This window comes from Suricata suricatta, chromosome 11 (genome assembly GCF_006229205.1).
Source record: "Suricata suricatta isolate VVHF042 chromosome 11, meerkat_22Aug2017_6uvM2_HiC, whole genome shotgun sequence".
Taxonomy (NCBI): domain Eukaryota; kingdom Metazoa; phylum Chordata; class Mammalia; order Carnivora; family Herpestidae; genus Suricata; species Suricata suricatta.
Genome location: NC_043710.1, coordinates 66,714,261 through 66,741,741, shown reverse-complemented (window position 1 = coordinate 66,741,741; position 27,481 = coordinate 66,714,261). Strand labels below are relative to the sequence as shown.

Here is a 27,481-nt window from a genome sequence, read left to right as displayed (position 1 = left end):
AATAGAGAATCAAAGGCTATAGGGATGTTGGATAGACCCAGTCAATGGAATTCAGGCAGGCCTGGGGGAATACTGGAACCAGGGGCTGAGAGGCCCTCAGAATGTTCCAGCTTTTCTCCTCCTCTTATTGCCAATAAGCTAACCTCTTCCACTTCTCAGTTTCTCATTGTGGGAAATATGGCTGTCCCACAGCTCCCAGGTCTACATTCAAGTTCCAGTTTCAAAGGGATACTAACTCAGACGTCTCTTAGTCCCAGTGATAAATTACGAGACTGGCCGAGCCTGAGCTGGCGGCCCCAGTCCAGTCACCGGCTAGAGGGAAGAGGTCACAGTGTACGTCATGGCTGCTGGAGGTGTGTCGTGGTGGTGGTGATTTTGAGCTGGGCAGACATTTCCCAAAGATGTCTACTGTATTAAGAAAAAGGGATTTATAATCCCTATAAGGAAACATGCGGATACACAGAGCTTTTGTTAACAACGTGCTTTTGAGCTAGAAGTGCCCTGTGAGATTATCTATTGATTAAGCTGTGGATGAAGCTGTTATATATATAACAGTGCCTTGGTTATTTGACTCTTGATTGTCTAGTAGCTTCAAACAGTATGAAACAAAATAATAATAATAATAATAATAATAATGGCAGACTTTGTACCTTAATAAACCAGACCATGTTCTAAGCAAAGTGCTGTCAGTAAGGGGTGGAGCCAGGATTTGAATCCAACAGCCTAGCTTCGGAATCTGTACTTCCAGGAGGAGTGGTTGGTAATGGCTGAAAGGCTCCATAGACAAAACTGGAAGGCTATCCTGTGATGGATCAATTCACCAAATAACCAAGAGGGACTCTCCTTGGCTGAAGATGGCAGCTAGAGCCAGGAACAAGAGAAAGTGCACCAAAAAGTGAAGAGTCAAGAAATCATCAAAAACTGTGGATGGAAGAGGGGCGCCTGTGTGGCTCAGTCTTGATTTTGGCTCAGGTCATGATCTCATAGTTTATGAGTTTGAGCTCTATATCAGGCTCTTGGGTTTCTCTCTCTCTCTGTCTCTCTCTCTGTCCATCTCCTGCTTACATGCACTCTCTCTCAAAATAAATGAATGTTTAAAAATAAATATATGGAGGGAAGAAGAAAGAGACTAGCCACAAGAGATGGGTGAAGACAGTGTGAAGTAGGAAGATCATAGAACAGAACTGACAGAAAGAAGAGAAAATAGCATTCCAGTGTTTTTTAAATTATGGCCTATAGACCTGGGAACTCTTGATAAAAATACAGTTGCCTAGCCCACTCCAACCCCACCCTCTGAACTGAATGAGAAATCTATCAAATCCACCAGAAAACCACGTGGTTTAACAGACACTATTAGGGACTCTCATTTCATGACTGTAGTGAGTGAGCAGCCGACAGCCTTGTGCACCCCCAAGACCCTGTAGGCATCACTGGATGTGACAGTGTCTTTCTTTAATCTAGCTGCCATGGCAGGGGAGTGGGTAGTATGTGTTTTAATGACTTCTGTTGATAGAAGGGTCTCAAATGAGAACCCAAATCGTTCAGCTTTGCTTCTAGCTCTGTCACAAACTAGCCACATGACCATTGGCAGATACTTAATTTCTCGGCAGTTTAAGACTTCTTTGTCAAGTTGTAGGTTAGACTGGATCAGTGAAGGGTATCTGGACTATGTCCTTCCACACATGTCCTTCCAGCCTTCCACATCCTCCCCTGGCCAGGGCAGACATTAATCAATTATATAGTCCTCATTGAGCTCACTTTCCAGTGTTTATCACAGTGCCCCAGACACCCTAACAGTTGCTTAAAGTTGGCCTCCAAACGTTCTTGTTATCTCAAATAGATAATCCACAGAACTCCTATAAACTCTGAAAATTCATAGCTCTCTTAAAGGTAAAAAAGTAATTTCATTTTTTATCTTAAAGGGTTCATTTTCATTTATACAAAAAAATTCATTCAACAAATGTTCTAATATTTTGATTTTAAGTATCAAGCAGACCTTCTCTCTATTATTTCAGTCTACATTGTAATTTTGATTTGAATGTTGTTTGTACTGAAAACCCTGTAAATCTTCATTAATAAATTATGCTAAAAGGTTGGACTAACTTGACCTTAAAATTATGTTTTAGGTCAGCTTGAATAATCCAGTTTTATTTATAAATACAAGTTTAAGTTCAGGGATTTTTTATTAAAACAAAAAAGGAAAGAAAGCCCTGAATTTTAAAGTATTTTAAAGAAAAAAAGTAAATAAGAACTTTCTGAAATGATGAAACCAGTCTTGGCCTGCTACTTTTTTAAGAGATAGTCTTAGACCAATTGTAAATAATTCAAAGGTTTGCATTTTGGTTAAGAATTTCAAGAATGATTGCTTACAAATTAGCAAGTCTAAGAAGAAAAGTTTAAAAAATATGGTGCAGTTGACCTTTATTGTTTTTAAGTTCCATGAATTCTGTGCCAATAAAAACATTGTGTTTTCCCCCCATTGGCACTGGGTTGAAATTGTTGAAAATGGTGACTTTCTCCTTTTATTAACCTCAGAGAACATTGTGTCGGGATGAGAAATGAATATTTTAAGCAGGCAAACAATCCTCCCAAAGCAATTATGGAGAAATTTGAAATTGGCATGAGTACGTGGGTTTTGATATTCTGATCTGAGCTCAAAACAGAAACATTTTGGTTCTGGACACTTCTTTGTGAGGTCTGGAAGAGTTCCCTTGACATCAGTTGTGTCCTGGATCCAAACCTAGACCTTATTTCCAAGGAGGCCTAGTCAGGAGTTTGGACTGTGTTCCATTATTTAACCAATCGCAAGGCCTGAGAAACCTCACACTCTGATGGGAAAATGTACCAAGAAAGTGGCCCTGGGTCAGATGGAGCCCATTATGTAAAACCTCAGGAAATTGGACTGAGGCCCTGGGGGGCAGAGAGATTGGCTGAATTAGTGAAATGTCTGAATTATACAATATTTGACCAAAAAAAGATATATTATTTTAAGATACATAAGTAGCTGAAACTAATTCTTCAGTGTGTGTTACCTGGTAGAGATAGATGCCTGTAAGGTGACCCCTTCCTTTGTAATCAGGAGAATCAGCATGCAAATAAATCATGTGATCAACTTCCTGAAATGATTGTTTGCTTACATGGGATCAACATTCTCCCTGCAACTGTATGACTTGATGGAAAGAGATTACATTTGTAATTCAAAGATGTCAGTTCAGATACTGGCCCTGAATCTTCTGCGTAAAGCCTGACATATCAGAAAAGATAAGACATATATTCTAACTACTAGAAAAAAGAAGACCCTCAAAGGAGGATCTCAAAAGAGACCATGTGACAAGAGCTAACAGTGATCACTGATGTCATACATTGATGCTTAAATGCTCTGATCTTGACTTGTCTAATCTGTAAAATGGAGCCATGACCTCTGCCTCACAAGGAAAATCCAATGGCCTGTGAGGCCCCAACCACATGTCCTCTTCCCAAGCCTGTCTCATCTCATCCTGGTCTTCCTCTTGCTCATGCTGGCTGGTGACCTGGCCTCCTTGCTTTTCTCTAGTCTGGCTTTATGGGCTTTGCTGTGCTTTGTCCTCAGCCTGGAACCTGGTTCCTCCAGATAACTGTAGGGCAAACTCCTTCCCTTCCTTCAAGTCCACCTTCTTAGAGGCTAACCTTTACCAACCTTTCTAATACCATGACCTGCTCTACCTGCCATGTCTCATTCCAGATCTTCCATATCACATTTGACTTTTTTTTCCCTAGCACTCATTGCTAATGCACCTCTTTACTAACTTATTATGTTTATTGCTTACTGTCTAATCTGTCTCCCAAATAAAACATCCTGTAAAAGAAGTAGAGACATTTATATCAGCATTTTTCATGAATGCTGCACCTAGAAGAGTGACTGGCATAGAAAAAGACACTCGACACATTTTTTTAAATGAATAAATGAAAGCTAAGCCTCCACACAACCAGAAGAGCCTGTGGAACATAACACATGTGATTTATTCTGAGGGTGGCCCTAGAGTCCCTTTCATGAAGCCTGTTGACCATTAGTTTTAGATATTATCCTAAGAAATAGGCTCTCTGGTTTCCCAGCTCACCACACTTTAGAAAAGAGAAGACTCAAAAAGATGGCCATATGACAGCAGTTAGCAGTGATCACTGATCCCTTGACAACAAGGGAGGAGATGGAAAGCTTAAAAACACGCTGGAAAAATTAGATCACATGTCTGAGACCATTTTATGAAGGCAGATAGCCCCAGAGGACTTCCCTCACAGGAAATGTTAAAAATGTTACACATTTATTACATTTAGAATAACGATTATAGTCATAAAGATAAGATTGGATCATGTTCATCAAACACTTTTTTTATATATAGTTTATTTATTTTTGAGACACAGAGAGACAGAGCATGAAGGGGTAGGGGCAGAGAGAGAGAGGGAGACACAGAATCTGAAACAGACTCCAGGCTCTGAGCTGTCAGTACAGAACCTGATGTGGGGCTTGAACCCATGAACCGCAAGATCATGACCTGAGCTGAAGTCAGATGCTTAATCGACTGAGCCACCCAGGCACCCCATCAAACACTTTTTAAGAAGGTAAGTAAGAGTATGTATCATACACTGCGCTTTATTTAGCAGGATGTTTGTTGAACCTCTAGCAGGTGCCACGCCCTGTGCTTAGTGGTAGAGATTGAAAGGAAGATACATGTTTGGAGTGTGAAACAGATGATATAAACAATTGTATTTTTAATTTTTGTCCAAAAAGATTGAAGTTTTAGCATAGAAGAATGTCTAATTAATTACACTAGAAAATGTTCTTATATGGATGAGCTCATTCCCTGGATAAATGATTTGTTGCTGTGAGTTGTGAATCCCAAAGTTAGGGGAGCATTAGACAGCCAGTCAGTGTTACACCAAAGGGATAAATTTGCTGTCCTAATTAATATATGGCATTTGATCCCAGATTCTTCATTCTGTTCACTTCTCAAAAGGTACTGTGTTGACAAGGAAGGTCAACTTTGGCAACAGGAAGAAAGCGGACCTTATGCAGTACCATATTTTTAATACTCAAGTTAATACTCTCTTAGGCAGCTTCAGTGTTATTCTGTAACTTTTCATAGGAATCATTTTTTTCACCAACAAGATTGTGCATTCCTTAATATTAGAAACAAGGTAATAAATGTGACCCAGGTCAGTGTTGTGTATATTCAAATTTAGATCTGGCTAATATTTCTTCTTTGTCTCCTGTATGTGAGCTCCTTGCAAGGCATTTTTCATGCCATGTCACTCGATCCCTGTATTGTCTTTTAAAGAATCTTGCGACATAGAGCTTCTTATCACAGTTTTTGGAGGAGACTGAAACTAGTTAGGTTATGTATGACCCTATCTCTTGTAAGTGGATTTGAATTCAGGCCCTGGACTTCAGGCTAGGACCAGTGGTGTTGAATAAACGACTTTGGCCATGCTCATACTTAGTCTTTCCCTAAAGTTTAATGTCATCTCAGAATATTTTTTACATCTTGGATTATTTATTTTCCTTTTGTCATTTGGACTGTAACTTGTAGCTCAAGTGTCACATCTGTGCTGCAGTTTAGCACCCAAAAAAGAAATTTTATATATGGTAGAGCCAGAGTGTATTTTTCTTTATCCTTTGGTTATTTTTCCTTTCCTCCTCACATAGCTTGTGGTTAAATTATTTTCCTTAAACTTTCATACTAAAATAATTTGCCTTTGGGTAGAAGCCAAGCATAGACCATTTTCGATCCTCTACAAGATTGTTTTTCCAAGCAGTTCAAATGAAAGAATTCCCATGTCTCACAATGGGCATTCGTAAGTTGGTTATTTGGGGCAATCAGTGTTAGAATGTAGTTTCATTTAAAACTTGCATCTTCTCACTACACCTACCCTTAGGAAACGACCCAATAACTACACTGAAAACAAGAACAATGACCCAAAAGCTCACAGCAGTTTCTATTTTCATATTCATGAGACGTTTGTCTCCTTTGTGTTGGGTTTGAAGTTTTAATGAGGATATTCAATTTTCCACATTTTAAATAGCTGTGCCTAAAAATTCCTTCTTAGGGAGAAAAAAGAATTAGAATGAAGAACCCTGGAGTTAATTAAAATAATCATGTGGCTTACATTTATCAAGCACCTACCTTGTGCCAGGAATAACGCTAGGTGTTTTATCTACAATATTATAGCTAAGATCTACAATACCCTGTGGTGGAGACTTTTCTTCATATAAAGTAAATGAACCAACACCTAAATAATAATTTGCCCAAGGTCACTCAGCTGTAACAAATGCCATATCCAGGACTCAAAAACAAATTGGACTGGCTCCAGAACACTTATCCTTTATCTTTAAAAAAATTATTTTGAAATATTTTATATATACAAAAAAATTACAAAGATAGAACAGACAGTTCATCTATAGCCCTCACCCAGTTTTCTCCATGTTAGCATCATACGTTTCCAGGATCATTTGTTAAAACTAAGAAACTGATGTTGGTACACTGCTATTAACTAAATTCCAGTTTTATCATATTTCATCAGTTTTTCCACGAAGGCCCTTTTTCTATTCCAGGATCCAGTCCAGGTTCCATATTGCATTTGGTTGTCCTGTCCTCCTAACCTATCTGGTCTGGATAGTTTCTCAGTCTTTCCTTCTTTTACAAACTTGGCAATTCTGAGAAATACTAGCCAGGTATCCTGTAGAATACCCCCTCCACCTTCAACTGGGTTTGTTTAATACTTTTCATGATTAGACTAGGGTTATGAGTTTTTTGAAAGGATATCACAGAGGTCAAACCCTTGTTCTTTTTTAAAAATTTTCTTATTAATGATTTTTATTTATTTTTGAGAGACAGAGAAAGACAGCGTGAGCAAGGGAGGGTCAGAGAGAGAGCGAGACACAGAATCCAAAGAGAGGCTCCAGCCTCTGAGCTAGCTGTCAGCACAGAGCCCGATGTGGGGCTCGAACCCACGAACCGTGAGATCATGACCTGAGCCGAAGCCGGATGCTTAACTGACTGAGCCACCCAGGCACCCCTAACCCTTGTTCTTAAATGCTTCCTGGTACTGTGTCACTTTTGGTCATGCCTGTATTGTAGACAAGGAGAATATTTCTGTTTGCCATTCCACCTGAGAATGAACTACAGCTGTAGTGTGTTTTGGACAAAAAGCAAAAAGGCCAGGGTTTGTTTAAGCTTGTAATATCATTAGGGGCACCTGGGTGGCTCAGTAGGGTAAGCATGCATCTTCAGCTCAGGTCATGAACTCACGGTCTGTGGGTTTGAGCCCCACATCAGGCTCTGGGCTGACAGCTCAGAGCCTGGAGCCTGCTCTGGATTCTGTCTCCTTTTCTTTCTGCCCCTCTCCTGCTCATTCTCTGTCTCTCAAAAATAAACAAACATTAAAAAACATTTATAAATCACATGATGGCTTCCTTATTTCCATATTGACGCTGAGAACTTGATAATATATGTCAACACTGAGAAATTGCGAATGAATTCCAAATGTTCAGGTGAAGAAAAGTTCTAATATTTACATGTTGGAAATTTTTCCAAGAGAAGTAAACCTAAATATGGCAAAGGTTTTATTTAGAAAAAAAGTTTCCTTAGTGCTACTTATGATAACAAGACATTTAAAAAATAACATAAATGCCTGGCAACAGAGGAGTATTTATGTAAATTGTAGCATATCCCCATAATGGTATAATAGAGAACATTTTATACTAAGATATACATTTTAAAATAATGTTTATAAAAGGTAGGTAATAGGATAGATAACATTTAGTGGAAAAAGCAAGATTCAATATTGTATATTTGTCACAGAGCTAACAATGTGTGCATTGTCCAGAAATCACTGCAGGAAAATATATACCAAAATATCAACAGTGGTCATTGTGTGGTGGGATTGCGAGTGAGTTTTGCTTCTTCCACTTTTCCATACATTCCACTCAATTAGGATGTTTATGTTTTCCTTTGTTTAAAAAAATATTTTCAAAGGAAGAATCTTTGAGAGCAAGACACATGAATTAGGTTTCATTCTGTCTCTAACCCCCAAGCCATAGCACACCCAAGGTCAGGATGCCTTGGGCTGAGTGCGGGGGTTGGGAAGAGGAAGGAGGTACTCTGTCCAACCCACCTCATGCCACCATCAACACCCCATACACATGCGCCTGTACCTCGACAGGCCTCCAGAGGCAAAGTGCATCCCTGGAGCCACCTGACTCTAGATGAAGACCAAGGAACACTCACTAGCTCTGTGATCTTGAATCAAGAGGTAAAGGTATGGTTAAGGGGAGTCCCACGGCCTGGATTTGAACCTTGTGCAGGTAATTTTTATCTCTCTGCTCTGTTTCATCATCTATAATGGGAATAATAGCAATATCTACCTTATGAAGTCTGGGAGGGGACAAAATAAGTTATACCTATAAAGTGCCTAGAGCAATGGATGGCACAAAGTAGCTACTCAGTGAATTGTTTTTAATATAATGGCTTGTGATCGAACAGTTAAATTTCTATTCACCAGGAGTTTGAGAATGCTCTACTAAATGATTTGTCAGGCAACTTCCGACTCTAAAATGCTGTGATGCCAGTTATCTGGAGGCTACAGTTTTTGAAATTCTGAAAAACACATGTAGGGTCTAAGTGTGGCCAGAAGCTCATTAACATCTATCGTATGAAAGGATAGTGTCAAAATTCCAGCTTAGATTTCTGAAAGTCAGAAAAGCATGTCCCAAAAGGACCTCCAGCTGAAGGCCATAGCTCTTAGTTTTTCAAGCTGGATCACATAAAAAAAAGAATGTGGTTCTGCCAGAGTGGATGTATTCTTACAGCCAAAAATCCTAAAAGTTCTCCTGTGGCCACATGTGACACAATTTAACATTTCAGACATTATATAAAGAAGTAGCTCATTAATTTATTTGAAGTGGTAAGTGCTATAGAACTGGGAATGCCAAACACTTAATATTGAATACAATATTAAGAATAATACCAGTATAAAAGAAGTAGCTTGAACTGTACCTAGGTTAATGGATACAGAGAAGCTATTGAAAAGCTTAATTTCCAGAGCACTTAATTCAGGGAAGTGTTTGGCAAGTAAAGTGAATGTTTGGGTTTGAGGACTCAGCTTTGGGAGACTACAGAATAAATCCTTAGGCACCTGGTTGGTGACCATTGCCAAGAAACTGCACAAAGAACTGAGGTCCAAGGTAAGAGTACGACGCTGGGAACTGGGAGACCCAGGTTCCACAGAGAAGGTTGTTCTTGCTTTGGGGAGCCCTTCATGTCCAACCTGGCTCACTGAGTGTCCAGACAGAAAGAAAACAGGTCTCTGGTTTGCTCGTAGGGAGCAAAAGGGGTCTTGGACTCACAGCAAGGATGTAATCCAGTCTGTGTATTTTGGATCTAAATTAATTCCAAATCAGGCCAGTTCAAAAGAAAGATGTTTTAACCTCGTTGAGATGAGTTTGCGACTTCTACATGAGTAGTAGAAATAACATTTTAAGAGCACTTCGCAGCCTCTAGTGCTGTAAGTCTTTGGAGCCAGACAGACCTGGGTTTGAATCCCAGATCCATGATTTATCAGCTGTAAGACTGGGGCAAATTACTTAAGCTCTCTAGTCCCTGGTTCCTTCTTAGAGATGCTGATAAGTTTATATGAGATTCTGTTTCAAAGTCCCAAGCACAGAGCTAGGCACATAGTGAGCATCCAACAGCCACTGTTTGTCTTTGTTCCTCACCACAACCCTTTAGGTGATGACCATTATGCCCCCTGTTTTACAGATGAGAAAACTGAAGTTAGGAGAAGGTAAGTACTTAGGTCTAAGATCAAATATACAGAAGCAGAAGAAGAGCCATCTCAGACTTAATGTCTTTCCATTACATGATAAAGCCTTGCCTTCCTTTAAGTGCAGGACCAGCCAGGTACTCATTTCAGTCAGTCAAACAAGTGATTTTTGACCAGTTACTTCTCTTTGTGCACTTGGGAAACCAGCTTTTGCCCCAAGAAGCTCTGGCAAAGTGATATAAGGTTCTGAGTTATGTTATCCCAGAGTTTCTGATCTAGAACACAAGCAGTTAAAACAGTCAGTGAGAACAGGTCTTCGGGGTGAGTCCCCATAGGTACAGGTGGTGGAGAGATGGGCGGAGGCGGGGCCAGGAGGGAGAGCCTGAGGCTCAAGTCCAGGAACAGTGTCATCTGACTTTGGGGCTGTTGGGACCCAGAGCCACAGCTGCCTTAAACTGGACTGTCTGAGGTCTTCCACTGTGCCCTGGCCTTTCTGGCCAACGGTTGGTTCTGTTCTGTTCAGGAAATATTTTCCCCCCGTGGTCAGCCGGTACTGCCTGGGCTTTGTGTTGGAGCAAGGCCCCATCATTTCTTCCCAGACTCAGAGCAGACACTGTCAGTCATTATTCATGCCAATAAACACATTCTTCCCTCAGATGGGGCTTCCCAGGGGCCTTGGATTTCAAAATGGAAGGTCTTGCAGTTGCTGCATCTTCCACCTCTGTGCACAGCATCCTGCCCCCAAACTACACCCTGATTTCCACATTTGCTAGTGCTACTCACAGTTGGGTCCAATTTGAAGACCCCTTTCTCCATGCAGTATCAGGAATAATGTTTCTTTACCTTGAGCCTATTTAGTATTTAGGGATTTAGTTTATGCTTGTTGGTTATTTTCTTTATTATGAAACATTTTAGACATAGAAAAAGGGTGACTATAACGAGCATCTATGTAGCAGTAATCCAACTTGACAAATGAAGCCCTGTAAACATATTTGATGTCCTCCTGGGTCGTGGCCGTCTCCCTTTCACCACACCTGAGATAACCACCATCATAATTTTGGTATTTAATGATTCCCGTGCATGTTTAAAAAACATTTTTTTTTGACAGAGAGAGAACACACTTAGGAGAGGAGCAGAAGGAGAGAGAAAGAGACAGAGAGACAGAATCTTAAGCAGATTCCATGCTTGGCATGGAGCCCAATGCAGGACTCGATCTCATGACTGTGAGATCATGGCCTGAGCTGAAATCAAGAGTCAGATGCTCAGCCGACCGAGCCACCCGGGTGCCCCTCCCATGAATGTTTTTTTTAATTTTTATTTATTTTTATTTTTAATTTTAGTTTATTGTCAAATTGGTTTCCATATAACACCCAGTGCTCTTCCCCATAAGTGCCCTCCTCCATTACCACCACCTCTTTTCATCCTCCCCCTCCCCCTTCAAACCTCGGAAACAAATGAGAATGAAAATACAACAATCCAAAATCTCTGGGACGCAGCAAAGGCAGTCCTAAGAGGAAAGTATATTGCAATCCAGGCCTATTTCAACAAACTAGAAAAAGCACAAATTCAAAATCTAACAGAGCACCTACTGGAACTAGAAGGGAAGCAGCAAGAGCACCCCAAACCCAGCAAAAGAAAAGAAATAATAAAGATTAGGGCAGAAATAAACAATATAGAGTCCAAAAAAAACAGTCGAGCAGATCAATGAAACCAAGAGTTGGTTCTTTGAAAAAATAAACAAAGTTGATAAACCTCTAGCCAGGCTCCTTAGAAAGAAAAGAGAGAGCACCCAGATAGACAAAATCATGAATGAAAAAGGATCTATTATAACCAATCCCTTAGAAATATAAGCAGTCATTAGAGATTACTATGAAAAACTATATGCCAACAAAGTGGACAACTTAGAAGAAATGGACAAATTCCTAAATGCACATGCACTACCAAAATTCAAACAGGAAGAGATAGAAAGCATAAATAGACCAATAACCAGTGAAGTAATCGAATCCGTTATCAAAAATCTCCTAATGAATAAGAGCCCAGGGCCAGATGGCTTCCCAGGGGAATTCTACCAGACATTTAAAGCGGAGCTAATACCCATGCATGTTTTAATACATATGGATGTATTTTGAAGTCATCGTCTTTTTGTATATCTTTAAACATCTCAGTAATTATGTTATATGTAGGAATTCTTCTTCAACTCCCTCCTTTTTAAGATGGGTTTGGTGATAATATCTACCCTCAAAGGGTTCTGAGAGCCAGATGAGTTAATACATTCAAAACACATAAAGTTGTACCTGGCATGTCTTTACTTAATTGTGTTTCAAGAGTTATCCATGTAATACAGTTAGTTATAGACTATTTATTTTAATCACTATGTGTAACATTCCATTGTATCAGTAAACTGAAATATACTTCTCCAGGCCTCTGTTGATGAGTATTTAGTTGTTCCTACTTTCTACTCTTAGAGACAATTTTGTAATTTTATGTATGTTTCCTTGTACATGGGAACATTTCGCTGGCTTCATATGAATGAAAAATTGAAATTGCTGGAGCATATTTTTAATATACTTAAAATCACTTCTGAACTAATATTATAATTACCCTGGGCCCTGGTGTGTGTGTTTGCATAAATCATAAACATTTCTAGCATATTGTAAGCTCATAGAAGACAGCCAATATCATTCAATTGTTCTTTGATTCATGCATCCATTAGAGGGAGCATACAGATCTAGGTGACAGGATAAAAATTAAATTGCATGGACTGCCTCCCAGGGGTCTCTGTGCTCTGGAAGACACACTCAGGACCAGGTAGTCAGATTGACATCTCATTTTAGAAAGGAAGGTTTTCACTGAAAATTCTCAATGGACCATGCCTGCATTGGTCTCCTGCCCCTCATTAATGGCACCACTGCTTGTTGACTGTTTGGAACTGGTCATTAGTCTTGCAGAGTCCAGTGTTCTCTGAGAAGGTACGATTTCATTGTGGTTTAAAAGCACAGACCAGAGTTGCAGTCCTGGCATCAGCACATATGAACTGTATAAACCTGTAGAAAAGATTTAAGACCTTGCTTCCTGGTCTGTAAATGGTGCTGATACTAGTATCTATCCAAAAGGGAACTTGTGAGGAATACACGAAAAAATGCAAGTAAAGTATTTAGCACAGTGTCTGGCACAGGAAAAGTGCTTAATCAGTGGTGGCTATAGTGATGACCATGTTGATCATGTCCTCCACTAACCAGAAGATGCATGCCTTTGTAGTCAGCATCCCTGGGAGTCATCAAGAACTTTTGCTTTCTTCATCGTACTGTCAAGCATCAGCCTGTTACCTAATTCAAAAATTTTGGGCATTACCAGTTACTACCGCTTCTCTATGAATGTATATTCATAGTGTATTTGATCCCAGACTTGCTTTATTTGGAGAATGGAGAAGTTTTGTTTTATTCTCTAATTTTTTTTTTTTTTAGCCATCAGATTTGGTTCTAATTAGCATGGGGAAAAAGGGGGAACTTCCTATATGTCTCTTGATAACCTGCTGGACACCAGGGCAGACTTCCAAGCCGTGAGCTCTGCTGGTAGCTGTCTCTTGAGCCTCTAGAGGGAGCTTACAGGGTATTTGAGTCCATTGCTCTGCCTCTGGGCAAAACTGCATTGAAACCACACCTGAAAATACCACTACTGTGAATTGATTCTTGGAGAAAAATTCCAGGATCGTTTTCCAAAATAGATCCAGACAGTGCCCAGCCTGCTTTCATCACATGCACACTTAATTTCACTGGAACTGGGTTTCATTTCAGAGTGGTCTCCAGCTCCCCACAGTGGCCCCTCCTAGGAATTTTCCTAAATTAAGCCAGCGTGTGTGAACTCAAAGTGAGAAACATAGGCCTTATCTTTTGGCTCCCTCTTTGTCCCTTTTCCAGAAGCAGGCATAGCGTTTCACAAATAATGAGCTGCCACTAAACTTAATCTGCTAGATTTATCACAGAATGTGTGGAGCTTTTTCTGTCTCTAAAAAATACCTCCTGTTATTTTTATTTCTTTTTTTTTTTTTTATTTGTAACCTTATATTTAAGAGGGGTATACTGCTTAGGCCTAAATTAAGGAATTCTGGAGTAAAATGTATTTACGTTTCTCCCAAACAGCAGCCTGGTGCCAGGCACTTGGGGAAATAATGTGATGGCTTCTGGGGCAGTCAGGGCATGATCTTCTTTATAGCATGTCTGAAAGAATGATTCTGGAACCCCAGTCTCTTTCTGAAGGAAAAAAAAGACCGCGGAGCACCCTCCTCAAGTATCTGAAAGGCCATCAGGCAGAACAGGGTAAGACTTATTCTGGCAGACCAAGGGCACACAGATAGAGTTTAGTACAAGGTCAACTTTTGCTCAATGCAAAGAAAAACTTTGTCAAAACAAAACAAAAAACACTGCTCCACCTCTGGAAATGCTTGATTGGAAGCTGAAAAAACATCTATTACAGATACTGTGGAAGCGGGTGGGGGGGACCCTTAGATCCCTTCGAACTCTGAGATTCTATGACTCTCTTATGGAAAGGACCTGCTTTCCTAGTTTGCCTCTTGTTGATAATATTGACTTGACTCTTTTGGGATATTTTCCCCCTATAGTGAAAATACGGTGTCTCTTAAGTCCCTAGTGTTATACAGTTGTTGGTGTTACATATGTTAGTATCATTAGTGTTATGGAGTTAGAGGACAGAGCAGATATGAGTGGTGGGAAAGGGAGAGAGGAAGGGGCGAGGGAAGGCCTTGCATACTTGCGATCATTGAAGGATGAGGGGAGTTACGGGGTTGGGGTATGAGAAGGTATAAGAAGATGAGAGATGAGAGATCTTGGTTAATCCAAGGCATGAGGTGTTTTCTGGAACAGTTTGACTTAGTGCCATCAGAGTAAGGGAAGAAGGAAAGGTTAATAAGCAGGTATGATATTCAAAATATTTATGACCATATGGCTTGGATCTAAATGGATCAAAAACAGTGGCCAGCTATGTCCCAGTGCCGCCGGAATACCAGATAAATGTCAGCCCAGTCCACAAGCCTGAAAATAATTTTTGGCCAGAATATCCCAAACAAGGGGTAGGACAATCACACTTGCAATTTAGAAAGATCACTCTGCGAGAAGAATGGATTTCTACAATTCGTGCTGGCTGTGAATGTCAGTTGAAAAGAATTGATTCAGCAACCTTCAAGAGGCAGGGCTACATTAAGCCAGAAACCTAGCTATGGAAACTAAGCCTGTCCCTCAGTCCAGAACAACACTGATAACAACAAAACCCGCAGTGTGCCAAAATGAAAATCAAGCTGTTGGTTTACAAGAAATGGAACTCTGTCTCCTTCTGTTGTTGGTGGTGCCAGACTGGTTTTCAGGCGAAGCCCAGTTTGGCATCGACTCCCGGACGGATTTGCTGAAAACAGCAGTCTCACATGTTTACACTTCTTTCGCCTGGTGACACATGGATTAGAGAAAGAAATAGGGATGATTAAGTCAGGAGGGGTAAGCATCAGATAATCCCAAGCCAGACACATGACCTCAAAATCAAAACCAGTGGGCCAACCGAAGTCTCCACCCCACTGCACCGAAATTTCTCCACTTTTCCACACGAGGAGGGTCATCAGCACTGTGAGTGACCAGTCAGTTAGTCCCCAGGGTATTGGGGCATTTTTTCTCTCATTCCTGTGCAAGAGCACGAGGCCTGAGCAGCAACTGGTGAATATCGGTCACTGAGGTTGTCAGAGGTATTTGGAGGTACTGGGTCCCAGGAGGAAGCCTGGAGTGTCAGAACACTGATGGGGACCTGAAAATAGCTTCACTGAAGGCTACTGATTGATTCTTTAGGGCCAAGGCCAGGATTCCCTTTGAGTGGCACTTGTGTGTGTAGCTCTAAGTAGCCAGAAACCCTGTTTTCTCTTTGCTGTCCACAAGGAGAAACTTAGTAAACTATGTCACTGAGATATGTCCCCAGACTCGAGCTCAACACTATGTCAAAGGTTCAGGAGGGAAGTGATATACTTGGAGCCAAGTATGTGATCATGGGCAGGTGAACTCCTGAGCCTCGGTCTCCTCATCCACAAAATCAGTCTTCAGTTATCTTCTGGGACTGCTGTGGCAGTCTCATAAGATAAAACACAGCAACAGACAAAATGCTCATTGTTATGTACAGGTCATAGGAAGTTGTTATTACTGCTATTCTCAGATGAGCTCGGATAGCTGTTGGGCATTAGGGGAGCTGGAGTCTTTCTCTGTTAGGTGCTATGGTCTCCCAGATCCTTCTCTGGGAGGGACACATGTAGGCTCTAGAAGCTCTTGGAAAATCTAAGTGGAGAAATAGTCAATTGTTTCTCGGCCAATGGGATGGGGCGTGGAAGCAAACGCAGAGAGAAAACAATCATTGAGAGTCCTGGAGGAAGACACTTGAAGTGAAAAACTTTGAGCTCTGGAGTCAGACAGTTTGGGTTAGAAGCCTAGCCAGCCCCTCCCTCTCTGGCTATATGACTCAGGGAGACTGCTTGTCTATTCTGTCTGTAAAGCAGACATGAATTTTATAAATCTATTTTTAAAGAGAGAGAGGGAGACACAGAATCTGAAGCAGGCTCCAGGGTCTGAGCTGTCAGCACAGAGCCTGATGCAGGACTTAAACCCACGAATGGTGAGATCATGACCTGAGCTGAAGTCAGACACTTAACTGACTGAGCCACTCAGGCGCCTCTGTATTCTTTAAATATATTATAGTTTGATTTGTCAGTTGTACCTCAGTAAAGCTAAAAATAAATACTTATTTATAGAGGAAATGCTAGGTCATAGACCAAAAGGGACTCTGAGCTCCCCTGACTTGCAGATGGGGAAGCTGAGGCCCAGAGAGGCTGATCCAGGGCCACACAGCCATTGGTGGCAGAAGGGACCCCTCCATACAAGTCTTCAAAAGCCAGAGTAATTTCCTGTCCATCAAGCCTCTGAGATGGAGGCCTTCCAAGGACCACACCTCGTTACAGGTGGCAGATCCCATGACTGAGAAGCACATCTAGCCTTCCAGGTGCTTGTGGAACAGCATGCACAGGCGCTCTGAGAAGTCACAGAGGGCAGTGCAGACTGGAAACCAGGTCGGCACAGCCAAGCCGGGGCCCTGGCGGTCAGTGTCAGAGAAAAGGCTGAAGAGTCACATCACCAAGTCTCCTCTGAGGAAGGGGAGCCACTATAGGGCTTTAGAGGACAGAGTAACACAGTCAGACTTGTGTTTTCAAAAACTCACTCCAGGAGTGCAGTGAGGACGCCATGTGACCTGGTTTGCCCAGGACAACACCAGTACAGTAGATAAAGTTTATGAAGTGCTTTTGTGTGTGTGTGTGTGTGTGTGTGTGTGTGTGTGTGTGTGTGTGTGTGTGTGTGGTGGGGGGAGAGGGTGTTGGGGTGGGTTGGGACCTCTTGAAGTCCTTTGTGCAGATTCTCATTTTTCTCATCGGATCTTCACAATAGCCATCAGAGAGAGAGGCAAAGCATTTACTATCAGCCCTGTCCTCCAGATGAGGAAAACCAATGGGCAGAACTCAAGCACCTGGCCAAGAGGCTGAACTCTCATTCCAGCACTTTCCTTACTACACCACATTGGGCTATTAAGTATACTGTAACCATGTCACTAGTAAAAGTCATTTGGTCCAAGAGTAAATTAAAACACATTAAAGGGGCGCCTGTATGGCTCAGTCGGTTGAGCGTCCGGCTTTGGCTCAAGTCATGATCTCATGGTTCGTGGATTCAAGCCCTGCATCAGGCTCTGTGCTGACTGCTAGCTCAGAACTTGGAACCTGTCTTCGAATTCTGTGTCTCCCTCTCTCTCTGACCCACCCCTGCTCATGCTCTCTCTCTCTCTCTCTCAAAAATAAATAAAACATTAAAAAAACTACATTAAGGACAAGAGATATATTAGATGCTTAGTAAATATTTGTTAATTTTTTTCCATTATAAACTACAAAATTTAATAAATTTCAGTAACAAATTTTAAGAAATGTAGTTTTCCATAGCAAACAAATATCTATAGTCTCGAGGGCATGAGATAATAATACTTATAAATATTAAAACAAACTTTTTAATATCCTGGTAAGTCTCTTTGAGTAGGAAACAGATTTAGCAAGTCAGCTTTTTAAGAAAATAAAATAACCTAAAGAATGGGAGAAAATGTTTGCAAGTCATATAGCTAGCATCCAGAATACATAAAGGGCTCTTATAACAATAAAAAGGAAAAAAATAAACAATAAGCAAAGTTATTTGAATAGACATTTCTTTAAAGAAGATATACAAATGGCCAACAGCACAGGAAAAGATATTCCACATCATTAATAATCAGAGAAAAGCATTATCAAAATCACCATGACATACTACTTCACATCTAGTAACATGGTGGTTAGAAAAAAAAGGAAAATAGCAAGTGTTGGTTAAGATATGGAGAAATGGAAACATACATGCATTGCTGGTGAGGACATAAAATGATTCAGACACTATGGAATTTGTTGTGGGGGATCTGTAAAAGTTAGCCATAGGATTACAATATGACCCAGCAAGTCCACTCGTAGGTAAATGGCCAGACGAGTGGAAAACAGGCCCTCCAGCAAGTGCATGTGTAAGAATATTCCCAGCAGCACTCTTCACAGTGGCCAAAAGGTGAAAGAGCGCAGAAGTTCACCAACAGGTGAATGGATAAACACATCGCAGTGTGTGTTTGCAACAGATACGAATAAGCGTTAACGAGGGAGAGGGACTGAGACGCGCTACAAGATGGATGAACCTCAGGAACGTGCTGCGGTGAAAACAGGCAGACCCATGGTCACCTCTCTCATGATTCCATTTCGATGAAATATTTAGAATAAATATATCAATACAGTAAAGTCTCTAGAGACAGAAAGTAGGTGAGTGGTTGCTTAGGTCTGGGGGACAGGAGAATGAGAATATGGGGGCAGCTGCTTAAGAGTGAGAGCGCTTCTTTTTGAGGTGATAAAAATGTTTTTAAACTACATAAATGTGTTGGTTGCACAACTTGTGAATGCACCAAGTGCATTTTAAAATGGTTAATTTTAATTTTTAAAATATGTAATATTCAGATGATGGGTTCAACTTAAATTAGGGTTAAGAGGTATATTAATATTCAATAGAAATTTTCTCCACTATTCAAATGTCATTTCTAATGTAGTGGGGTTTTTTTTTAAGAGTTCAGTTTTTTACTCAACAGGTTACAGAAGAGGTTTAGTCAAAAAGACCAAAGCCCATGTCATCATCACACTCCTCTGATTCTTCTTTCTTTGCTTCCACCTGGTCACCCCAGCTGGGCCAGCCAGGGTGGAAGGGGTGGGACCTTCCACTGATGCCACGCCAGCTTCTGGGGAAGGTCCACCACCCCCTACATTGCAGATGGGGCTCCCTATGTTGACATTGGCCGGGGCCTTTGCAAACAAGCCTAGCCAGAAAGATTCAACATTTACACCCGCTGCTTCAATGAGGGCATTGTTCTTATCCTGTGTGACCGTCACTGCATTGTGGTGCAGATTGAGGGCTGAGTAGATGCAGGGGAGCCCTAAGGAGGCAGCCATGGGGGGTGAGGGCTGAGCAGGCACTGCTGGGCACAGTGCTGGTCACCAGATGAAGTGAGGGCCTCACCCCAGTGCTACCTTAGCTTCCTCTAACATACTGGGTTTTCTCCTCAAGGGTTAACTGCCTCCTAGATTACTCACAGGAACTGTGCCACAGTTTCCTCATCTGTAAAATGGGAATAATAATTGTACCTGCCTCATTTAGTTGTTGACAGGATTAAATGAGTTAGGAGACATAAATCTATACCTATGTAAATTACTTATATCCATGCAAATCTATTTACATTATGTAATTTTGATATATTTGTATGTTTACATTTATGTATAAATTCCCTACTTTTTTCCAGTTCCCAATTATTTCTCAGCAAAACAAGCAGTTATAATATGCAGAGACCATTGGTTTTATGAGGGGAAACTTCTTGGCTCTTTTTTTCTTCTAGGAGACAGCCCTCTTGAGCAAGGCATGCTGTCGTCCTCTAAGTCATTTCCCATAGAGATATTAAGTCCTCATGTTAGAAGGTCATGCTGTGTCTGATACTTCACAGAGTTGGATGGGTGGATAAGGACCCACGACAGGACTGTTCTCAGTAGGTGTCTAGTGTGCCTCCTCTTCCTCAGCAACAAACTGTGTGGCTTCCATGGTCTCCATTTCCCCTCACAGTCTTTTGACCACAAACAGTCATAGGGTCCTAATCCAGCTGCAGGGGAAGTTAGGAGATTTATTGGAGGTACATGGCCTCTTTGGTCAGCCACTGTCTCTCCCACATGAGTTTAGAAGAATTTAAGGAACTCTGGGCAACAGTTCACTGCTCATTCTGATCTGACCTTGTAAACGTGTTACTTGGAACTGAATTCCAGGTTCTGGTTCCAGTTCCAGGTCATATCCCTGCCTTGGTACTGTATCTCAGGTCTTTTGAACATGAGTCCTGTCACTGAAAGGCAATTCATGAGTCTGGGTCCCTGCTACCTGCTGCTTACCTAATCTTCTTATATGCATTTATGTATTATCTGGTGTTGAGATCCTGACCCTACACATACCACCCATCTCCCCAAGCCTTTGCCTTGTGCTGGACCCATCGGCCAAACGTTTTCTGGCTGCTGTTGTCAGACCTTTCCTCTGTTTCCTGTTGCTCCCTTGCTGTGGCTGTCCTCCACAACCTGATATACTCTGGTTTGGCCCATCTCATCATCATCCAAGACCTGGTTCTGATGGAGGGAATGGAAAGTATAACCAAAAAGGGGGAGAAAGTTCAGAAAAGGAAAGTAGAAGAGAGGCAAATGGCATAATAAATGAACATTATGTGTAGAATGAGTTCAAGTCTAAACTCTGCCACTTACTATCTGTGTGACCTTAGCCAAGTATGGAACCTTCCTAAAACTGGTTTCCTCAGTTACAATATGAGAGAGATACACCAGATGATCAGCCAATATTTTATGATTCAGTGTGTAGGTAAGAAACCTACTGAACGTCTCTAGTTTTTCTGAGAGGAAGGAGGAGGCCAGAGCATAGGCACCGAGTAGAGGTGTTTTAGGCAGAATTTTGAGTGAAACTGCTTAGGAGTATGCAGTCCTTCTGGGTAAACATCTTCCTGGGCTTTACTGAGTAAAACCTGAAAATTGTACTTTCAAAAATGGAGAAGGGGGAGAGTTGGCTTTAAATATGTTTCATTTAACTATGATGAAAGTATTACAGTTGCCCAAGTAGGAAATTTATAGGGCACTTTACATTCTGCTCATTTTTACACGAGTCGGAAAAGCTGAAATTCAGTCTGTTCTCAAATTAGCTGAAGAAACCCCTTGTCAAAGACCCCTCAATCCATCTGGTTATCGTTATCAAAGCATTATGGGGTGTGTGTGCTTTCCATAGGAAAAAAATGAATAATCCCTTCAAATATGTAATTTTATAGGTTTTGAAATATGAAGGCAACTATTAAGGGAGCTATCAAAGGAGTCTGAGGTACAGTGTGAGTTGTCAGGGGAAAAATATAAGAGAATTTTCAATAACAGAAGGTTCGGCTGATTCTCATGCCAAGGCCTGGGATTGTAAGAACACTTCCTGGAATTCCTGGAGGTGGTCATTGCGTGGAGAAATCTGGACCAAAGAGATAAATTCTAAATTGCCTGGACCATATTAAAGTGAGCGGGGGCTGGAAGGGGTAGAGAGGGCCCCCCGCAGATGTGCCTTCTGCACAACTGCCCTCTCAAAGCACAGCTAAGAGCCTCTGTTCTTCTCACTGTGGCTTTTGTTCCAAGAGCACTGTGCCCTATGCCAGCATTGCCTCTTAGACATCAACCCAAACAGGAAAACGTTTTCCCTTAAGCAAGACGCAGTAGAAAGAGTGAGAGCCTAGATTCAGACTGATCTTGAGCCAGATCCAGGCTCCCAGGCCTCCTGCTGGTAAGCTTTGTGACCCTGGGCCACCACGGTGCCTAGTTCGTGTCAGATATTCAGTAAATCACTCCTGACCCAAACTATTACTTATCTGATTTGATCATCAGTTTCCTTTTTATAAGATAGTGTTGAAGAGCACAGGCTTTAGAGGCCGCACAGCTGGGATCAGAGCCTGGCTTTACAAGTTACTTAACCTCTCGATGGCTAACTGTCTTCATCTATCAAATGAAGAGGATAGTGTGTATATCATAAGCTGGTTATAATGATTATATGGATCAAAAGCGTTTAAAGCAGTACCTGATATGTAGTGACCACCCTATATGTGTTTATTGTAAGAAGAGAATCCTGAAATTTTCTAACACATGATAAATGCTCCCAAAATATTAAAGTTAGTATTTTCATTTTCTCTATTATTTTATTTTTTCACTTATTTTTATATATTTCCATACATATTAGCCCCTTTCAAAGTCTTCAACTTCCTCCAAAAGTCTCCATGAAGAAAACAAAACTTGCTTCCACCATTCAGTGCTTTATAGCTGACCAAGTGCTTTAGTGAAAGAACTAATTTGTCTTTGACTTCAATCCTGCCCTGCAGTGGGCCCACCTGGCTTGTCCCAGCTGGTCCCCCAAGGAGAGCTTGCATTTGGCTGGAGAAACTTGCTGATGACTTGGCTCCCAGGCACATCAAGCCCAAACAGGACACAATTTGTCATCATTATCTCCTGCTACGAGCAAGGGCTACCTTGTAAAATATAGGAAGTGAATTCACTGTTGCCATCCCTGATTTGGGGTGGGATTGTTTTCTCACTGGAGGAAAACAAATACCTTTGAAACTTGACATTCTGATGGGAATTTAAATGTCCCTTTAATCTACTTGTATTTTTTGAGTTGGTAAATGCATGGGGGCAGAGAGGATAGGGGGAAAGTCCTTAAAGAATGCAATATTACCATTAACTGTTATGAAATTGTCCAAAAAATTTAAACCATAATATTCAGTGCTAGTGAAAACACAGTAGGGTGGCAATGTGTATACTGATTTGGCACTATGCCTAAAGAGACTCAGAACGGTTTGACCTCTCTAGAGTGTAAGCTTCACGAAGGCAGGGATATTTTAACCATTTCCAATTTTGTTTGTTTGGGTTTGTTTTGTTTTGTTTTGCTTTTTGCTTATTACCAATTTAGAATGTTGTCCCACATCTAGTAAGTACTCATTAAACTTTGTTGAATGAATGAATGAAAAAGTTATCTGTAGAGGTGCATAGTAGTTTAGTCTAAAACACAGTCAGAAAAAAAAAATAAAACAGGGGCTCCTGGATGATTCAGTCAGTTAGTCATCCAACTTTGGCTCAGGTCATGATCTCATGGTTTGTGAGTTTGAGCCTCGTATTGGGCTCTGTGCTGGTGGTTCAGAGCCTGCTTGGGATTTTCCCTCTCCCTCTTTCTCTGCTCCTTTGCTGTGTACACTCACTCTCTCCTTCCCCCTCTCAAAAATAAACTTAAAAATATTTAAAAAGGAAAAAATAGGGGTGCCTGGGTGGCTCAGTTGGTTAAGCACCCCACTTTGGCTCAGGTCATGATCTCACGGTCCATGAGTTTATGCCTTGCGTCAGGCTCTGTGTTGACAGCTCAGAGCCTGGAGCCTGCTTCAGATTCTGCATCTCCCTCTCTCTTTGCTCCTCCCCCACTCATACTCTGTCTCTCTCTCTCTTCCTCAAAAATAAATGAACATTAAATTTTTTTAATATTTAAAAAGGAAAAAATAAAATAAAATAAATAAGAGGGGAAAAAAGTCATGGGCACCTGGGTAGCCCAGTCAGTTAAGTGTCTGACTCTTGATTTCAGCTCAGGTCATGACCTCATGGTTCATGAGAAGAAGCCTGGCATCACTGGGCTCTGTGCTGACAGTGTAGATCCTGCTTGGGATTCCCTCTCTCCCTCTCTCTCTGCCCCTCCCCCACGCACTCCTGGGTGTGTATGTGTGCACGTGCGCACTCTCTCTCTCTCAAAATAAATAAGCTTAAGAAAAGTAAAAACAGAAATGCAAATAAAGTATGTGCTCATCAAAGCATGACTTTGTGAAAGTTTGGAAACAGTTATACTATCCAAAACAGGAATTATTAGATAGTTGTGGTGTTTTTCAGTTTTTTAATGTTTTAAGTTGAAGTTTTAGGATGTGGGAAGATGTTTATATAGTTTTAAGTGAAAAAATTTTTGAAATTTTGTAAATAGTATGATCTCAACTTTGTTTAAACAAATCTTTTTCTTAAGCATAGAAAACATCTTAGAATAAAATAGACCAAATGATTCAGTAGTTATTTCTGAATTATGAGAATAGGTATAATTTTTATTTAATTTTTCTTAACTTTTTGGTGTATAATAAGCATGTATTACTTTTAAGTTTAAGAAAAAGATGTATGTTACAAAATCCCTATTGAACTCAGAGTCGGATGGAGATCCAGCTTGTGACCTAGCTCTGCAATTTGCTGTTTGAGTGTTGATGTTCCAGAGATGTTGTGTAGCTCACATGATGTATGTGAAAGTGTTGTTTCACTAAAGGTAAAGCATAAAACCAAAGTATGTGATGATGGCAAAGTGGCACCTTTTGAGAAAGTTGTCCAGAGCACTGTCAGATCCTTCCATGATGGATAGTAAAAGTCCCAACAATTTGGGAATTATACTGTCAGTTCCCACAGGGGGACCCTGTCCTTCTTGAATAGTACGAGGCCGGCATATTGCAGGTGCTGGCTGACTTTCACTGTGTGAGCAGAAAGGTTGAGGAATTGCTGATCCGCTTGTCAGGGTCACAGTGACCTGCAACACTGCTACACAGAAGTGAGTTATTCTTCTGGCAGTGAGCTTAGTCCATACCACTTCTTTGTTATCTTGTCATACACGGTCACACAGAATCCTCATCATAACCCTGTGCAGAGTGGTCTATATAAGGCTAGGTTTTAGATGAGGAAGCTGAAGCCAATGGAAAGGTAGACAAATTGCCAGAGGTCACATACTTGGTGACCAGTGGAGCCAGGGTTCTCTTTGACTCCTGAGTTCTGTGCTCTTCTCCCGTCACTGGCCCTCTTTTCAGAGGAGCGACCAGGCAGTTTGTTCTGCAGGTCCTGCTAAATTAGAGGGCTTCCTCACATATTCCAGACAGTATTGTTCTAAATCTTTTTGGTGGTTGCTAGACAGAAACAAAGAAGACTCAAACTTCCAAAATCTGAATGGGAATTAAACAAAAATACTCCTTTGTTGCTGGTTTCAGTAACAATCCTTAGATAAAAGTCTTATCTTAGATGTGGAGATTGAGCTGGCTATATCCAGCAATTGTCTGTGAAAACCATGGTTTCCATTGGTTCCAACAAGACCCCTGTGTTTACCTACTTAAGGTTCCAAGTCTCTTACTTCTCTCTCCTTGGATTTAGTGTGAAGTCACCACAGGCAGGGAAGTGTTCCTTGATCTCTCTGTTAGCCTTTGCCTTTTGAAGGTGGATTCTGTTTATATTGTTCTTCCAAGTGGTATTTTTTCAATGAACTCAATAATTATTGTGGTATAAGTGGACCATTTTCCTTCCCGGTGCCTAAGAAACCGGCTCTGGGCATCTGCTGAGAGCCGGTTTGTGAATTAGTTAAGGGACTCTGGAAAAAAGCAGCAGTCTACTGCTGGTAACAACCCAGTGCCATTCTTGTTCCAGTGATTGAATTCTGTGGACCTACCTGCCTGTTCGTTATCATGGGGCCATGACTGCAGTAATGGAGTAGGCTGGTGGAGAAGCTGAACTGGCTGGAGAAATGAAAGGGAATATGGCCCCAATTTCCAGCCTTTGCTTATTCTGCACGGCTTAGACCCTGAGTAAGATTTTGTTCAGAGGAGGTGTATTCGTTTGCTGGGGCCACTATAACAAAATACCATGGACTGTGTGGCTGAAACAACAGAAATTAATTTTCTTACAGCTCCAAAGGTTAGAAATCCAAGATCAAGGTGTTACAGGTTGGGTTTCTTCTGAGATCTCTCTCCTTGGTTGTACATGGCCATCTTCTCCCTGTGCCTTCACACGGTCTTCCTTCTGTGTTGTCTGTGTCCTAATCTCTTCTTTAGGGACAGCAGTCATAGTGGAGTAGAATCCACTGTAACAACCCAAGGTTAACTTAATTGCCTCTTTTAAAACTCCTAGCTCCAAAAGCAGTCATATTCTGTAGAACTAGGGTTTAGGGCATGAATTTAGGGTTGGGATGTGGAGGGACACAACTCAGCCCATAACAAGCGATGTGCAGAGACTCAGACTAGAATGATTAAACAGCCACTTGCCACATTCTAAACCATGAAGGCCGGTGTCAGAGACTCCTCCGATGCTGGGGTGTCTAATCAGATCCTAGGAAAGGAAGAGCCTCAAGGAGACTGTGACGACTCCAACTTAGATGCCTAAGCAGTGCTGAGAAATAGAAATGGGGTCTTGCCTCAGTTACCCAGGTTAGAAACATCCATGACCTGTACGTTTTTCATCTTCCCCAGACAGTTTAATACATGAGGAAGCATCATATCTAGCTTTCTCTCCCTCTGAAAAGTACCTTGAGACTCTCCGTTTCCCTCTCACTCTGTTTCCTCGGTTCTGCCCTGACACAGAGTGGCTTCCTCCAATGGACAGTGGCAGTGGCCTATCACAGCCTCATAGCCTCAGGCTCTGCCCCTCTGCATTGTTCACCACTCAGCAGTCAGAGGGCTCTTTAATGTGAAGACTGGACCAGTATCTGCCTGCTTGATTGCCTTCCCTATTGCCTATGGGATAATTAGCATTCCTTAGCATGGTACATGAAGACCATGCTTTAAAACCTTCGGAACTCCCTGCTCTCTCCAGAATAATATAATTAGCAAAGCTTGCAGGCTCAGACTTGCAATTTCAGTCTGGTCAGACCTGTTCCTCCATTCTGACTACTGACATACCACTACCCCTCAGCCCTGCCCCCCACCCTCAATATGGTCCAGCTCCCCAGCTCTCCTCCTCTTCCCTCAGAAAATCTGCCCTACTTTCCCTCTGTTGCTTCTAAGCTTGAAGAAATGCCCAAAGTCAAGATCTAATGAAATGCCACTTTTCTGTGGAGGCTTCCCCACTGTTTGCCCCATCCCTCAAGGAGAATCATTCTCTCCCCCCAGAGCACTTGATAACATTTCTCTGTATGCTTCACATCTTGAATTGCTTCCTTTTCTTGACTTTGTTTCCATCAGTGGCACATGAGCTCTTTAACAAATGGACTTTCTGTAATCCATCTCTCTATCCCACTGCCCCACATAACCCCATGCCTTGTAGGTGCTTCCTAGACAAGCCGTAGGTGAGCGAAGAGATGAAGTCACAGGAGTCTCTCCATAACCTAGTTGATGGCCTGTGCTGTGGGGTTGCCAGGTTGTCTGATGATGTCCTTTACAAACCTGACTGATGAGCTGTTCTGTTATAGTGTCCATTGACAATTCTGCCTGTCACAGCACTTCAGTCCTATGTAGGCTGAGCCCCTCCCAGTGTGGGACAGTCAGCAGGACTGCTGTAACCCCACACCTCGTCACTGTGATGTGGGGCAGCACACGCGTAAGAACACTGTTGGTGGCAATGTAAACTGGTGCAGCCGCTCTGGAAAACAGTGTGGAGGTTCCTCAAAAAACTATCCATAGAACTCCCTTATGACCCAGCAATAGCACTGCTAGGGACTTACCCAAGGGATAC

At 41.6% G+C, this 27,481-nt stretch overlaps 1 protein-coding gene and 1 pseudogene across 2 annotated transcripts in view; one reads left to right on the top strand and one right to left on the bottom strand.

Annotated features, from left to right (window-relative positions):
• Positions 1–27,481, top strand: part of ME3 (malic enzyme 3) — a 188,724-nt gene that overhangs the window by 35,750 nt on the left and 125,493 nt on the right. The window lies entirely within an intron of this gene.
• Positions 19,035–19,378, bottom strand: LOC115272076 (annotated as a pseudogene).